Consider the following 16,998-nt stretch of genomic DNA (forward strand, 5'->3'; position numbering starts at 1 on the left):
GCACCAGAAGGGCCTGAAATTAAGCATCATGAACCTATGGCATCCAAGCAGTACAAGCCACCTGTTGTGTACCAAAGAAGGGAAGAAGCAGTCACATCACCTGGGTTAGGCAGCTGGAGCCACAGTGGGGAGCAATGGGGCAGTGCACCAACCTTGGGCGCTGTGATTTCTCCTGGCGACCCTGTGCAGGAGCTGAGGTGTAGCAATGACAAGGTGACACCTTCTTGCCTTCAACACAGACAACTATCTCACTTAAGTATTATAAAAATTAACGTTCTGGTGGTTTGGTGATTGGGTGCCAGTGACAAAGGTCAGGTAAACACTTGGGCTGTAAGCTGAGGCAGTATCTTTCACTAGACCAACCACAAGAGATAAGGAAGGACCTGTACAGATAGCAAGCCACGGGACCATAAAGATCCCAGTGCCTCCTGTACTCAGTTTGTTTTCATGCTCAGGAGTGGAATCACAGATACTAGTGGATGGTGAGGAAGTGGCAAATAAAGGAAAATGTACGTTTTGCCATGTTATCCATCTTGGGGCTCCTGCTTCTTGTAAAAACAATCTAAAATCTAAATTTAAGCTAAATTTCTCAAGGGAAGAGAGCATCTATTCATCTCAGTCCTGCCAGTGAGATGCCAACACCTGTAACGGATGCCCGGAACAGTGCAAAGGCATTCCAGATACTCCAGCCAACACACTGACTTTATCTGGGGCCCAGCTCAGATGCCTGTACAGGAACACACGTAGTATGGGGAGCAAACAAGAGGAACTAGAGATTTGCACATGCCTGGGTGGATATGATATCACTGGGATCATGGACACAAGGTGGCACGGCTCCAATGACTGGAGCGCTGCAATGGAAAAGTTTTAAGGAAGATAGGTAGGGATATGAGGAGAGGGTGTAGCCCTCTACAACAATGACCAACTGGAGAGTATGAAACTGCCTGGGGAAGGACAAAAAGCCAAGCAAGAGCTTGTGGGTCAAGGTAAAGGAAGGGCAGGTACAGGAGATGTCATAGTGGGGGTCCGATACAAGCCACGGATGAAATCCTCTATAGGCAGTTAGGAGCAGCCTCACACCTGCAAACCCTGGTCTTTACTGGGGTTTCAGTCATGGGGATATCTGTTGGAGGGACAACATGGCAGGGCATGAGCAATCTTCAAGGTTCTTGAATCTGTCAATGACAACTTCCTTACAAAAGTGACTGATGAGCCAACAAGTGATGGTGCCTTGCTGGACCTTCTGCTCACCAACAGGGAGCATCTGATAGGGAATGTAGTGCTCCAAGGCAGCCTTGCCTGCAGTGACCATGAGTTGCTGGAGTTTGAGGTCCTCAGGACAGTGAGCAAGCAGTGAGCTCACTGCCCTGTACCTCAGGAGGGCAGACTTTGGCCTCTATACAGACATACTCAGTTGAGCCCCATAGGATATAGCCCTGGAGGGCACAGGGGCCCAAGAATGGGCAGATATTCAAGGATTATCCCATCTTACCTCAGGCATGATACATCTTGACAAGGAAGATATCTGGCAAAATCTCCATGGATGGATAAGGAGCTGCTGAGCAATTTCAGACAAAAAAAAAAGCTTTCAGAAGGCAGAAAAGATGACAGGTGACATGGGAGGATTACAGGGAAATGGTACAGGAAGTTAGAGACAAGGTCAGGTAAACCAAGGCCCAGTTAGAACTGAGTCTGGCCTCCATAGAGGCCTCCATGTTTTGCAAAGAAAAGGAAAGCTAGGGATAATGTGGGTCTTCTCCAGAGGGAAATAGGAGACCTGGCTACACTGGACAAAGAGAAGGTTGAGGTTCTCAGTGACTCCTATGCCTCAGTCTTCAAATGCCCTGGGAAAGGCAAATGCAGGGACTGGGAGAATGAAGACCCTAAGCCCACTGCTGGAGAGGATCAGGTTTAAGATTTGAGAATCTGAATCTGTCCACAGGTTCATTGGACCTGATAGAGAGCCCTGAGGGAGACATCAGATGAAGTTTCCAGCTGAAAAAAGTCCCTTCCAAACCTTAACATTCTATTATTCTGTGATTCTATGACTTTAATTTTCAAAAATTTGTTAAAAATTTCAATAGAAATTAGCCTCATCACCATGTACAGTTAAAAAGGTCATCTTTACTTTTAGCTTTCCTGTTTGAAGTGTTAACCTCAGCAGCTCTAGAAAAGGCAACAAGCAATGAGTCTTCTCCATTAGGTCCAAGTCCAGAACTCTCTGGAGAGCTCACCACATGGAGCTGGATCATACTGCTTGTTAGCTGGATCATTTGGTTATTAGCATTTGCTCACACTTTAGTCCTAGGCTGCTTTTCAGCTGTGTGCAGCAGCAGTAAAGGGTCCCATTGTGCACTAAATCAACTCTGTGATACATATAAATGTTATTTTTGGTGATGTAGAGCCAGATTATCCACATAATATTCAGATTTCTCCCAAGCCCTTTACCTTCCTCTCCAAATCACATGTCAGAAGAGAGCTGCTCAGCTAGCTTTTTCTTGCATGGCCACTGAAGACCATCAGCATGTCTAGGATAAAATCCACCCACCGACTGCAGAGGTTTGCTTCAATTTGTCCATTGTGACCCTTTTGCACAAAAGCTGCAATAACTAATTCTGCCTCCTTAAAAATGTAATAGTGGCTGGTGTATCCAGTGGAAACATTAGCCAGAAAAAGCTGCAGGGGAGCATTAACCCATTCTTCCTCAGACCCAGCCATGATGGCTGGTACCTGCAAGCTCCATGTCACACAGTGGGGAGCAGCTGCATTCCCCCATCAGCCTCACCATTCCTGTCCTGACCCTGTGCTGCTGACCATCTGTCTGCAGGCATTTTACTCCTCTTGATTTTTCTGTGATAGCAGTTTTCCTTTAAGCTCTCATCTGAAATGCTGTGCCTCTCTCAGGGTCAAAATTATGTCAGCATCATGCAGGATTTTGTCTGGCTGGAAAGCTTGAGTTGCCCAACATCAATCAAACAGTTGTGCCAGGCACTGTAACAGGAAACGAGTCCTTGCCCTGATGAGGAGTCTGTTTGAATGCACAAGATAGGCAAAGGGATAAATGCAACAAGGTAAAATCAACCTTCCCAGATACTACAGCAAGGCAACAGCCAAGCCAGCAGCAGAGCCAGTCTTCTTAGACTAACACCTGACCGCTGGACCAGCCAACAACAGTTCATAACCTAACATGGGGAAGCTGATCTGGATCCCAAATAAGTCCTGTAAGAATGACTTGACAAGCACTGCAGAATACCAACAGAAGACATTTTTATGGACACATTTGTTTACTTTAATTGAGCAAACAGTTTAATTAGATTTTTCTCACACACCAGATAAACAGCACTTCGCTCCGTCCTCTTCTGTATCTTGTGAATGATTCTTAGATGTGGTTTCCCCAAAGTCATTCCTTAAATTGGAATGATTAAACACAGCCAGCGTATTTTTGCTCATAGTAAATGTCAAACTAAAGGCAAAAATAAAATTAAAATTATAATGTCATTTTGTGCTGGCCGCAAATTCAACCAGTTGCAATAATCTCAACACCCATGAATATGACCATTTTTCTCTTCAGGCAGTCAAGGCAGATGTCTTCCTCTGCTTTCTTTGTAAGCATAGAGGCAGAGGAACCTTGACAGTGCTGTACACCATAGCTCCTAAAACCTACAACCTGTTCCATCGTGAGTCGTGGAGCACAGTGCTGTAAGTCCCTCGGGATATACCACTGATCAGAAAGATCAAATTGTACATAGCAGAACAAAATGAAAGAGATGTAATTCACTTCAAGCACAGCGTTGGCTCCCTGCACTTCCTCCCTTTGTGCCTCATTGAGCCTTAGGGAGAAAGGAATGAGGAAGCAAGTAGAGCAGTTGCTGAGAGATAAAAGCATCGAGGCCAAAAATTAGGGAAAGATTCAGACCTACGGAGATGCCAAGCTTTTTCCCTTCATTGAACCAGGCCCTTCAGGATCACTTAGGAGGACAAGTAATCCCTGTTTGCAGTTGCCACTTCACAGCACTGAAAGGGAGAGGGGGACAGTCACTGTTTTCTCTGAGATGCATTCAGCCCTACATGGCAATATCAGATGCTGTGTGTGAGCAGTGAGACTGGGACTGCAGTGCAGATGAACAAGAGGAAATCTCCCTCATGGGGCAGCTTGGGCACCCAGGAGTTTAATTTTCCTTCTTTACCTACAGGATTCAAGGAAGAACAAGTAGCCCTTCACTAATCACCCCTTTCCCCCTTTCACATGGATTTGGATGCAGTCTTCTGGCAGTAATGCAAGTTAAGCAGCAACTCTCCAATGAACCAGAATCCGTGGAAAAGGCTATGTTTAGTGTCAGATTTTCTGGAATCTAGCTTTTGATATTTCCTCTAACCCAAAAGTCTAATGACAAATTACTTCTTTTATGTCAGCCTCATGTTCAGTGGTGCTAGCTGGCTGTGCAAGGCAGAGACAGATTGTTTCTTATTGTCTTGCCAGTACAAATTGACTCCCAGTCTGGCATTAAGAAAGTTGGGCTGTGGTTTTTAGCCATCAGATCAGTTCTCAGAAACTGGATATGGCAGCAGTTTGCAAGCAGTGTATGTAAAATCCTTGAGAAAAAACATTTTTATGAATGGTTAACTTGCAAGATTCAGAGAAGAACTTCTAAGTTCTCTAATTCTTATGTTATAATAACACTGTAAGATGATAAATAACCTGCAATAGTTGTTTGGGGCTGTTTATCACATTTAGAGGTGGGGGGGGTGGGAGCGGGGCTGGGCAAAATAATATCTCAACAAAAATGTGCACAGTAATCCTGACTTAGTTCTTCTCCAAAGTTACTGTCATTTTAGCTGCTCCAAGATGTATTCCAAGATATATGTTTGCTTTTAATCTTTAGCAAAGATTATGGAGCGTTAAAATGGGGAACCAAAATGCAGCACAGATGGTCTGGGACATGAACTTTTATGTTTCCTGGATCTGATACTTAGTGTGGGCTGAAACTAAAAAGAATAGTACTGGAATAACCACCTACAAAAGAGAGCTGACAATGAATTTGTATACCTGGAAGTTTGTTTGAGATTTGATTTCACAAATATATCACTTGGTATAAGGACAGCTTTTCCACTTAAAGCCTTTCTATCAGATACTTGGCCCATCATAACTGCAACCATCGTTTTTATTGCAAAAAGAGAGGTGGCTCTGATCATTAGAACATTTCACACGTTGCATGCTGAGTAGGGTTTTAGCTAGCAAAAGTCACACTTTTCTTTGTAACTCTTTCAAATATGTGTTCTTTTATTTTAAACAAATTTATTCTTCCTATCAGCTCCTTGATATTCAGAGACAGTTTAAGGCAGGACACTTCAAGACAGGTCAAAATCTGAACTTTTCTGGTGACATTTAAATCTTAACTATAAAATTATTTCCATTTTTCAGATGCTCTCAGCAATTCAACTCACATTCAACTCATATTTCTCTCAGTACCTACTATATCATTGCTTTATTTAAAATACAAATGGTTCCCCATGTTACAAATCAGGAGCCGAGCAACATACCTTGTTTTACTGATGAAATGAGAAAATTTTGACACCAACACTGACTGACAGCTGGCACACAGTAATCTATCATGGAAGCTGCAGAACTCAGCCCAAAATGCATGTGTGTGTAGCCATAATCTTGTGTCAGTAAAACAAGTCAGTTTTACTCCATGGGAAAACACTGAGTCCATACAGTACCCCTTATCCTTCAAGCATAATTGTCAGCGTCTTCCTCTCCTGAAAATTCTCATCACTGCATCATTTTAGCACCAGGAACAACATCAGTGCTAGGGAGCAATGGAGCTACACACAAAATAAGGCACATTGCTTAAAAAAATATTGAATAGTCATCCACCTCAAACATTTCAAAATTGTTTATTTCAATTAAATAAAGGTCCCTTTCTTTGAAGACAGTCTAATGAAGACTTCAGCTCAATATGGAGCTACAGGAAAAGAAAAAAAAGGGATTAAAAGAAACATTGACTAGACATTGCAAGCTTGTGGAATAGCATAAAGAGTACTGGAAGACACACAATGCATAATAAACCAATTGCATTCCTGGAACAGGGTATGCAGCATTTGTTACAGCACTTCAAAAGAGAACTCTGGAATTGTAGGGATCAAAGAAGGATAACAAAATACAGATTTGATAAAGACAGGGATTGCTTATCTTTAGGAGGGTAAATCAGAGGAGGACACAAGAAAAGTACAAAGTAATGAATAGTATGCAAAAAGTAGACAAAGAATTTCAGCTTTTTACCAAGGCTACATTTATGCTAGAACAGTTCAGAAAGGTTGTCCAATATCTGCTGCAGCCCTAAAATGAGCTATGGCCCTCTACTTCATATGCTTTTGGCCTATGAATATGCATAGATACCCATGTAGCTCAGAGATGAAAGAGAACTCAAGAGCAGAACTTATTCTTTCATGAATAAGAGCATTCAAATGACAAAAAAAGCAGGACAAAATTAATCTGGGATTATATCGCAACCTCTGCTCCAAGCTTCAGGCCAGCCTCTATTTGTGAGGCACCAGGATGAAAATTAAATGCTGCAAGATTTTTCTATGCCCTGTACCATTGTTAGATATCACGTACAAGCATTTTTCATTAGTTAGAGATCACATACATTTCCATTTTTCATTAAAAAAGACAGAACTGCAAGGTGCAGCCCATGGCCACTGAGGTGTGTGTGGCTCCCCTCCTTGCTCAAGAGCATCCTTCCTCAGAGCTGGGCATTCCACCACACAGGTGAGCATGTGTTCCCCTTCCTAGGAACTGATTTCATGGCTCAAAAAAATCCCATCACCTCTCAGTGGGGGAAAGCCTCTTCCAGGTTCCCGTTTTATTGGAAAGAAAGGAGAGGTTCCTTAGAAGCCAATGCAGAGCAAAAAGCCAGATCCAGAGCTTTGAATTGTTCCCTGGAGGTGGTTCTTTTAACTCCAGAGGCATCTTAAGGAGATTCACCTGGGAAGCTGGATGCTCCAAGGGTGGTGAGACTCCACTTAATCTCTGTACACGACAGCCATGCCCATGGTAAATATTTCTTTAATAACTTTCTTAAAACCTTCATAACAAGTTCCAGTTACCTTTGTACCTGAAATTGGGAATTTCAATCTGTAATTTGATAACAACTTTAAAAGCAGTACAATAAAGCTTTTACTTCAAAAAAGAAGTCTGGGAAATGATTAACAGGATTAATCCCACTAACATAAAACTAAACAGCAGCATGCTGCAAAGACCTGTAGATGAATCCTCTTGAACAGAAATAAATAAACTGAAAATAAACTTCCATGATTTAATTCTTCCCTTTTTCACAAATGTATAATACAGAAGTAACTCAAATCAAGCCTACGGAACAATTCAGGAGTTGAACAACCAGAGATCAAACCACAGACCACAACAATGTATGCAGAGTTAAAACCAAAACTAATATAATGACAGTCACAAAACCAAAAGTGGACAAGTGATGGATAAATCTTTTGCATATATTTTTAGAGAGGAAATACTAATGGAGCAGAGGAATACCTCTTACAGAACTGCAGATTTCTGTCTCCCCACAAAAGACTTTATGGATTCATATGTGTTTAATGGATTTCCCCCATAACATGTACATTCATTTATTCTTTCTCTATTAAAAAACTCCAATAAACAATATCCCCTGAGCTGATGAGAACAACTTAAAAGAAGCATATTGTCACAGATGACAGTGAGACAGAATTGATCTAGACATATTTATTCCCAGGTTTAGCAAGAAATTCACAATTACTGCAAAAAGAAAGGAGAGAAAAATTACTTTTGCTTGGGGCAGTTAATGGCTGCTGCACTATCCCTTGCCTCTTAATCACTTGCTGCAGTGAAGCAACAATCAATACAGTGTAAAAGAGATCACAAGAGGACCTGAACGAGGTCGCACTAAAATCAGTGGTAGGAAGAAAAGCCTTCCCTAGGGGAAGTTCTCTGAGAGCCAGAGTACAGGACCTGCAGCTCAAGAGCTGAGACCAAGGTGACTTTGAGCCCCAGTTGTACTCTCCACTTAAGACTGCTTCAGAGGACTGAGATTTATCCTCAGGAAATGCATCCCAGCCAGGACAAGATCCCCAGGCCACTGCAGTAGCACAATACTGCAAGTCTTGCTTCAGCCTTGCCCCACTGCACTACTTCCCTGCACCAGGCCCCATAGAGAGCACTCAGAGGACAACAGTGGGCATGCTTCCCTGATGCTTCCACAGAAAGGAAGAAAAAGGACCAAAGCTGAGGCATCTGACACTCTGTGCTGCTGAGTCTCAGGCCCAGGACAGTAGAGCTGGTGAAGAGAGAGGCTTCACACTCTTCTGGTAAAGAGTTATAGGATGGAAGAGAGCTGATCCAGGACCACAGCATAACTCCAGAGGACCTTCAGTCATTATTGCTTTCCCATGGGATCTCTGTAAAACCTAGTCACAATCATTTTGTACCTGTGCCTCATTTCTACAGAAAGCATACTATTACATCACTGCCTTCAGAGTGGAGGGATGGGAGAGGGGATGACCAGTAACTGTCCTGAACCATGGACTCCTAGGATTATAAAATTACAAGAGTCTCAGGTTCTACGAAAATTTCAGGTCAGACGCATTTGAAATTTTGTCTTTATTATTTTATTGCAAATAAAAGGTTTTTTTTAAAAGGAAGTTCGTTTTTTTTTTTTTCCTAAAATTGTGTCATTAGACAAAACTAAAGTATGTACTCTGGCTTCTCTCCAGGTCTGATTACAAACCTGGATTTGCAATATAATTTAAAAATGAAATAATTACAAGGCTTAGACATGAAGAAAGGATTTTTAATGTTCCACGCCCAGCTTTGCTCCTGATCCGTCAGTGACCTCAGGCAACAAACCAAAACCGGCTTAAACTCCATCGAAGTTTCACATCTGGAGGCATCAAGTCAGTAGGAGTGTTCTTGTAAAGTCAGACTAAAGGTCCATCTCATCCAATGTTGTTCTTGCAAGCATGGTCGGATGCCCAGGTGAAAGATGTAAGAACCCAGCAAGAATGTAAATTACATTTTGTTCTCTACAACTCAGTCTCTGCCTGCCTATGGTTCATGAACTTGCTCAGCAGTGGAAATACCTTTGCATGCAATAACCCTCCGTTCATCTTTCTTTCATAAATGTAGCTAATGATTTTTTAAGCCTATGTAAACATTTGGCTCCCACAACCTCTTCTACCATTAGGCTTTTTAGGTGCTGCTAGAACAGAAGCTAGTTCAAAGTTTTGATTACCCACATTGTCCAGTCTCTGCCTACTTTCCCATTCTAGTCTATGGTTTTAGTGACTGCAATATCAAAAATATATTTTGTCCTCATGAAGCTGCCTGCACCACACAGAATGTTTTATTCTCTATTTCCCTCCTAAATATTTATAATATGCACCTTTGTTTTCTAGTCAACATTGAGTTGACTTTTTCATAGAGTTCTTGGGGTTTTTTTGTCCCAAGTTCTAAGTTATAATCCAAGATTTCATTCCTGATGAGCAATGTCTACTCCACAGCCTGTTCTTCATAAGTTTTCCTCCATATGTGTTACTTTATATTTGTGCTTTATTGTTTAGTATCATGGGAATTTCCCTAAATTCTTTATAAGGTATTATTTTTTACAACTTTTTATAGTTTAGTATCACGAGCAAACTTTGTCATCTTACTATTTACATCCTTTCCTAAACCAGCTATGAAGATGCTGAACTGTGCATGCTGACTGAGAATGTCTATGGGACACCAGTGGGGTTTTCCACCATTGACAAAACTGACAGCTTAATCCTCCCTTTTTTTCTTGTGCCTTTTAACCATTCTTTCATCTCTGCAAGAACCTTTCCTTTTATCATCTTGCAGCTCAGTTTCTTTAAATGTCTTTGATGAGAAACCTTGTCAAGGGCCTTCTAGAAACCCAAGTATCGCCTGGATCTCCCTTGTCTTTGTGGTTATTGACTCCTTCAAAGGATAGATTTATGATGCACAACTCTATAAATGCCACAGGGACTCTTCCTCAATATATCATATTTACCCACATGCCTGCTAATGTTACACCTTACTATAGTTTCTATCATCTTACCTAGTGTGGATGTTTGCTTTAATGGCCTGTAGTTTCCCAGGTTTTCCCTTACTCTTCCACTTTCCATTCCCCTGACACCACAATAGTTTTATGCCCAAGGTTCAGCTAATAACCAGTCATGAGATGTCAGACAGAGTCACAGAATCACAGAGTATCTCTGCTTGGAAGGGATCCATAAAGATCATCAAGTTCAACTCCCTGCTCTCTGTAGTACTTAGAGAGAGCAGATATATCTGGCCCGCTTATTTCAGGTACCAAAAGCTTGGGAAAATCTTTAAAACCTGAAAATTCTATTGAGACTAAGGAATAAAGTTATTCCTTGCATTCAACCCATTTTATTTCACCCACCTCAGTAAGACAAAGACCAAGCCATTTTATGGGAAAATCAAAACATCATGGGAAAGAAACATCCTCTTTGGAGGAGAAAAATTCTCATTGATTAATGCAAACCCATTTTTTTAATGTGCTGAGCTCAAGCAAGAGACTGCAAGCTGGAGCAGCAAGAGCATGGCAGGCTTCTCTTGCTGTCATGGGGTCAATGACATACAGAGAAGGTGCAGATGTTGGAGGGAGGGTAATAATTTCTTAAAATTACTACAGGACTCTTTTCCAGAAACCATCTTTCAGGTGGCCTCAGCACTGAAAAAAATCAGTGTTTCCTAGTTTGCTGCTCAAAGAAAGATTTGGTGCCAGACCTAATAGTACATAAACTGCACAGTATGACCAGGGAAATGTTGTCATTGTATTGCCTGTACTATTCTTCTTAAAAATGTAACAGCACCTGCAGGAGCATAAAGTCTGGCAGGTTTGGGAAAAGCAGGAGAAAGAAGCATCTATATGATGAACTCCATTCCCTGTGATTGTCCCTGGATTTGAAAGGGATGACAATGCTCTATCTACACCATCAAGGCAGAAAAGACGTTTCACTCCACTTCTGCTCTGAGGTGATTTGTATGTACTACTCACTGTGCTATTGCTGTTTACTTTTACTAAAATGCCACTGGATGGATACCCAGGGAAAGAAGCAGTTACAGTAACAGCTTTGCCTTCCAGCAGCATTTCGGCATCATTTATAAACCATCAAAGCTCAACATAAACTAGCTATTTTTACACTTGATTTTCAGTCTCTCCACACACTGCAGGAACAGAATAGTGACTACAACTCTACAAGCTGAGACCAGTAAAGCAAATTGATCTACAGAAAGTAAAATGTTTTTTTCATAGCAATGGTTTTTGGGTTTCTTCACAATGAAATACCAGCCTGCAAATTTTCATGAAAGTTCTGATCTTCAGAAAAAAATGGAGTGCAGTTATTTCCAAATGTGATTCACAGAACAATTGAGAATTATGAAAACTATTTTGTAAATGGATCTGCTTACAAATAAAGATGAGAACTACAAATCCAATGCCAGCTCACTCTATTGAAAATTAGACTGGGAGTGTATGTCTACAAGGCTGTTTCCTAGTGTGTTTAATGCATTTTGCTGCTTTCTGTTAAGACAGATAGCATACTAAACAGATCTGAGGCGTTCTTCACTGCAGCTCTGGAGCATTCTTTTTAATGGAGGGTATAATCTCATTACAAGCTCTGGTAATCATCTAGATTACAATCTTAATTGCCAAAGTAGGTAAAATAGATAAAACATATTTCATCTGTCCCCTCCACCTCCTTTTTTTTTTTTTCCTTCAAGGTTCAGCAAATGAAGACTGGAATTTTTTTTCTCTTTCATGAGCTTTTAAGCACCAGAAAGGTTTCTTTGTCTTTGTTATCCTCCACACAGATCCTCTGTGAGATTACATTTCAAATTTCAAATTTATGATTATAAAGCCAGGTTCCTGTGACAATCTTCCATCAGGCACTGAGAGCTCTCAGCATCTCACAGGAGGTGTTTAACACCTTGTAGGATTCACTTCTCATTACCCTGAGTCCTGGAGCACACCTCTTGGTGGTTCAAAAGGTACAGTCTCCTGTATAGAAATCTCATTAACTCCACCATCCCCCTACGCCTGTAGTAACCTACACCACAGGCTATCCACATTTGCAAATAGCTGTATAAACACCCCTAAATCAGCCTCAAATTACTCTGGGAAGGAACATGATGTCTTCTTGCTAAACTTAGTTTATATATGAGTAAATGAAGGCAATGAGATGAGAGATGAGAGAGCCTTAATGTGAAGGGAGAAGGAAAACTTGGTGTCCTGACAGTTTGCTGCTGCCATAACCTGCCCATGTCCTTGAGAGGTCATGAATTTACACAAGATCTTTATCTCAGCACAGCTGAGCTTCCAACTGTGACCAGTTCTGAAGCTGTGACACATCGGCACTGAAATGAAGTGTTCACTCAGAAAGAGGAGCTGCTGAGAAAATACAGGTTCACAAGCCTATCAAACAGCAGGAGGAGAGGGTCTCTCTCCAGCCAAGCACTGCAGTTCTGCACAGTTTCTTCAAGACAGTTCTTCCCAAGCAGCTCAAATCCCAGAGCAAATGGTGCCACTGATGATCAGCACTAAAATCTGATTTCCAAAATCAGCTCCTGGGAGACATTTCGTATCTTGGTGATAGAGTTGCCCACTGCTGAGTTACTCCATCAGAAGTTTTCTAAATCCTGTCATCAAACTGCTAAAAAATGTACTTCAAATAGCATTAGCCCAGACCATGATTTGCAGAGGATCTGGAAAGCAGTTGCCTTATACACATGGATGGAAATTGACCCTTGAAGCATTCTGGCTGAAGAGGTGCTCAGACAGAGAGATCTTGGGATTACATTTATTCCAGAGAAAAAAAGGACACTGGAGAAAGTGAGTTTTCAACTTCTTTAACTTCCCTTGAGAAAATGGCTTAGCTCTGTTTTCATACATAAGGTCCAGCCACAGCCAGTGTTAAGAAAGAGATCTGGGCCAAGACCCTCTTTGTTGGATCCCATTCCCTAGAAGAACTGAGCTTCCAGAGCATCCTGTCCAGGGAAAGGGAAGTGTAGGGTAACCCATCTCTCCATTACAAGAGGCATGAAAAATTTATATTCATTCTCCACATTTATGAAAAAACACAAGTGGCTCAGTTCCATTCTCAGACTAACCCAATGTGAGAAGAATACATTATGTCTGTAACCAGCTCACACAGAAATGTCTTTGGCCCTGATGCCCTACTCCAGAATCTCATACAAAATCTTAACTCTTCACATTTGTGTTCCTTCTGGATTCATGGGTGTATTAGCTGAAATGCTGATGTCAGCATAGTTAAGAGATCAGAGCAAACTTGATACACTTAAACACTGCTCACCAAAAATTACATGATATATGAGATCCATTTACAGCTTTTTCACTTGTTTCTTCTTGCTGCAGCTAAATCTGGGATTTGCACATGTAAATGACAAGTTATTCTGCTGGTAAGATGTACCTTTAGAATTATGTTTCAAAATTAAAAGGGAAAAAAAACAGTGAAATGCCTTTCAGCAGACAGGAACAGTATCTCCCTTTGTAATTAAAATTTAAACAAAAGTGCTTCTAAAATGTATTTATTAAAGGGAACACAATACCATTAATTGGTTCAAACATCAGCATAGAAAAGTATTTAAAGTCTTAACAATGAATTGTATCTCACAATTAAAGCTTGCATCACAACATCATCACATGTTTGATAATACTGCTCAAGTTCAAAAGCATATATTGTGGGTAAATTTGAAGGGGACGACATATGTATGTTTTTTATAGACAATAATTCCATTACATTTCCAAACTACAGTGGCAAGAGTTACAGAGCCAGACATTTGGATGATTCTGACTTTTCTTTTAAGTTACTACATTGGTAAGTCACTGCCTCTGTGGGACATGTATTGTTCATACTCTCTCATTTAGCAACAGGACAGGAAAGTTTGTATATTTTACAAGTCTGGAGTTAAAGCAATTTTTTTTTTTTTGCCAGACTACAGATAAACCAAATTTCAGAAAATTATTTCCATTTGTGATTTTTCTTTTTTATTCTGTATTGGTTAGCCTGTCCTTCATGCAGCATTTAAAGGTCATAAGAAGGTGCAGGTTTTGCAGTGCTGCAGGCTCTACAAGCACATGGTGAGTGAGAGCTCTGTCACTCCAAAGGGCTTTCAGGGCTGAGGAGCCTATGCAGACCTGTTGTACCATCTGCCACTTTTCTTCTTGCAGATAACTACTCACCATGCAACTTCTTATTCTTAGGGACTTGACATAGCTGAGATCCCCAAGGATTTCAGAAAACTTTCCATGTGGAGGTCAGTATCTTCTTGCTTTTGAGTCCTTCAACCAAGACTGGAAATTGTGCCTTAAGTTGAAATATTCTTATCCAGATCTGTGTAGTAAGTTGCTCCTAATGGTCCATTTCACCCTTGAATATGTATTACTAGAGTTCACTTTCAATTTAAGGCCAAACTGTGCCTGTAAGTGACAGTCCCACAAAGAGGGGACTGAATTGTCTCACTCCAGCAAGAACTGCAGAAGTCCAGATGCAGATTTTCAGGAGACCACACTGGCTCTGGTGCCAGGAAACATGTACAAAATGTATTCCTCACTTAGGAATCACATAGAAACATTGCAGACCTGCCTTGCTCCTGTATCTGTAGCTGACATGAGGTTCCCCCTCATACTGTGCCCACAGAGTGGTTTGGATTGCAAAATCCAGGCTGGATGGAAGCTGAACACAATGCACTGCCTCAATAGCTTGCTCTTGGAGCTGTGGATTCAAAGAATATGCAAAGCTGGAACAGCTCTGTGAGGTGACTCACTGAACTTCACAAGCTTTACAAAAGGACTGGGGCAGGAATAGATGCTTATGATGGAGACTGTGCCACCTATACATTAAAAAAAATGCATTTCTGCCCTTTTAAATAATTAAAAGTCACCAGTCACTTAGCTTATCTACATTATCACTAGGAAGGGATTAGGAGCAAGCTGGAATACTTTGGTTGTGTATAACATAAAAAACCTGCACATGCACCCCACTGTGCATATATATGTGTGTGTGTGTGTATGCACCTGTGAATGAAGAGGGGATAAAAATTCAGCAAGAATTCTGCTTCATTTCTCATTCTGACATGATCCTCCTGAATTCAGATGCAATGCAAACAGGACTTACTGGGAAGCAGTCTCTAATAAAATGCTTGGATTAGTTTGTCAGTCAGAAGCTGCAAATCTCAGTCAGCACTAAAGATCAGTTCCTGCCAAAGGGGTTTTTTTCATACAGTAAATTCCAAAGAGATACAGCAGTCCTAAATAGATCTATTGCTTTCTAAGAATATAGTGCAGTGTGCCTGCTAGGCAACTTGCCTAGAAATTCTTTTCCAATGAAGTACTGGAAGAGACAATTTCATTTGCTCTGATCTCTGCTCCTTGAGTGGCCACAGCTCCAGTGCACTGCTTCAGTTTCCCATATGAAGGCATTGTGTATCTAGAAATAATTTAATCCGAAGGAGGCATAGAGTCCAAGGGCTGGACTTTGCCATCCATAATCCACCGTAAACCATTGAAAATGGTCTTGTTAAAGATCAAATTACTCCACTATTTGTGATTTAATTCAAACCCCGCAGATATCAGTGGGAAACACTAGCAGTGAAACATTTTTCTGGGGGCTCGTCTGCAATGAGGAGAGAAGAGGCTATGGACCATCTTGTGCTCTTCTGCAGAGAAAGTCAGGAAGGAGAGCACAAACATCTACATATGTTTGAGTTAACTCCCCAGGGGTTTTCTCCCAAACCACGAGGGCCAAGAGCACAAACAAAACTTTCTTAGCATGGCACCACAGGGTAGCAGAGACACTGCATGTGAGACACTCTCTGCAAGACCTCTTGTGCATTGGCTTGGGACCAGTCTCAGATCTGGACCCCAGTTTCACAGAACCCCAGATGGTTCTGTACATCAGGAAAAGCAGAGGTTGCTCATCACGCATGTGGGGAAGTTCAGTGCTATCATGCCTTGTCATGTCCCTCCACAGCTGCACCAAGCCCCAAGGACTCACAGTACTCATCAGTACCCTTTGCCCTTCTTTATAGCAGCAGGCTACAAGACCCCTGTGATACCTGCAACCACACAAATTCAATGCTTAAACCCAGAGACAATCATTATGACAACTATAGATTTTCAAAGCAAGGCAGCCAACAGAAGTACCAGACACTGGATGCTCCTGGGGGAGAAGGCACTCTGCAAAAGCACTGATTGCTCATAGGTAAGGCTGTCTGACACACACTCAGTGCTTAGAAAGAAGTAAATCACAGGAAAGTGCTACTGTTGGTGCCTCAGTCCTACCCTGCTGCCAAGACAGCTTCCTACCAGAATTGCAGAATCGCTTTAAAAGACAGAAACAAAAAATAGAACTGGGAGTCCAACTCAGGTTTTAGCAGTTTTCACACCATCCTTTTCACAAGTTTTCTCTTTTCTATTTTCTGCTAATAGGATACACCCAGGACAATAGTTCCTAGTTTGGTAAGTGGAAAATCTCAAGAAAGATGAAAGCACAGATTGAAAAACCAATTCCAACAGCCCAGAGTGTCTGAGAAAAGCTCCCTGGAATGCCTGCTTAGGAATTCCCCTTCCACTCCTGGGTGGCATGGTGCCAAGTAGTGCTGGAAGCTACAGCTTCTCATCAGCCACGAGAAGGGGCTTCAGATCCCACTCAAACAGATATTTTTGCCCACAGGCAGACAGGTAAAGAGTAGAGATGTGTTCTCAGTCTCTTAATTTATTCCAGGGAATTGCCCAGGTACTTTTGTTTTTTATCCTGAGCTATAGCCAGTACAGATATGACTCTTTGCCATGACCTTTTTCCTCCAAATAAAATTTGTACAGTGGTGATGACTAATGGGAGGAAAGAATTGCAGTTCCACTGTGGTAGCTCATAAGAATAAGACATACCAGCTGACAAGTGTCA

The 16,998-nt window shown here is 41.4% G+C and overlaps 1 long non-coding RNA gene across 1 annotated transcript in view; it reads right to left on the bottom strand.

Moving 5' to 3' along the window:
* LOC131576341 (uncharacterized) overlaps window positions 1-16,998 on the bottom strand; it is a 155,614-nt gene that overhangs the window by 127,144 nt on the left and 11,472 nt on the right. The window lies entirely within an intron of this gene.

Source organism: Poecile atricapillus, chromosome 2, assembly GCF_030490865.1.
Source record: "Poecile atricapillus isolate bPoeAtr1 chromosome 2, bPoeAtr1.hap1, whole genome shotgun sequence".
NCBI lineage: Eukaryota > Metazoa > Chordata > Aves > Passeriformes > Paridae > Poecile > Poecile atricapillus.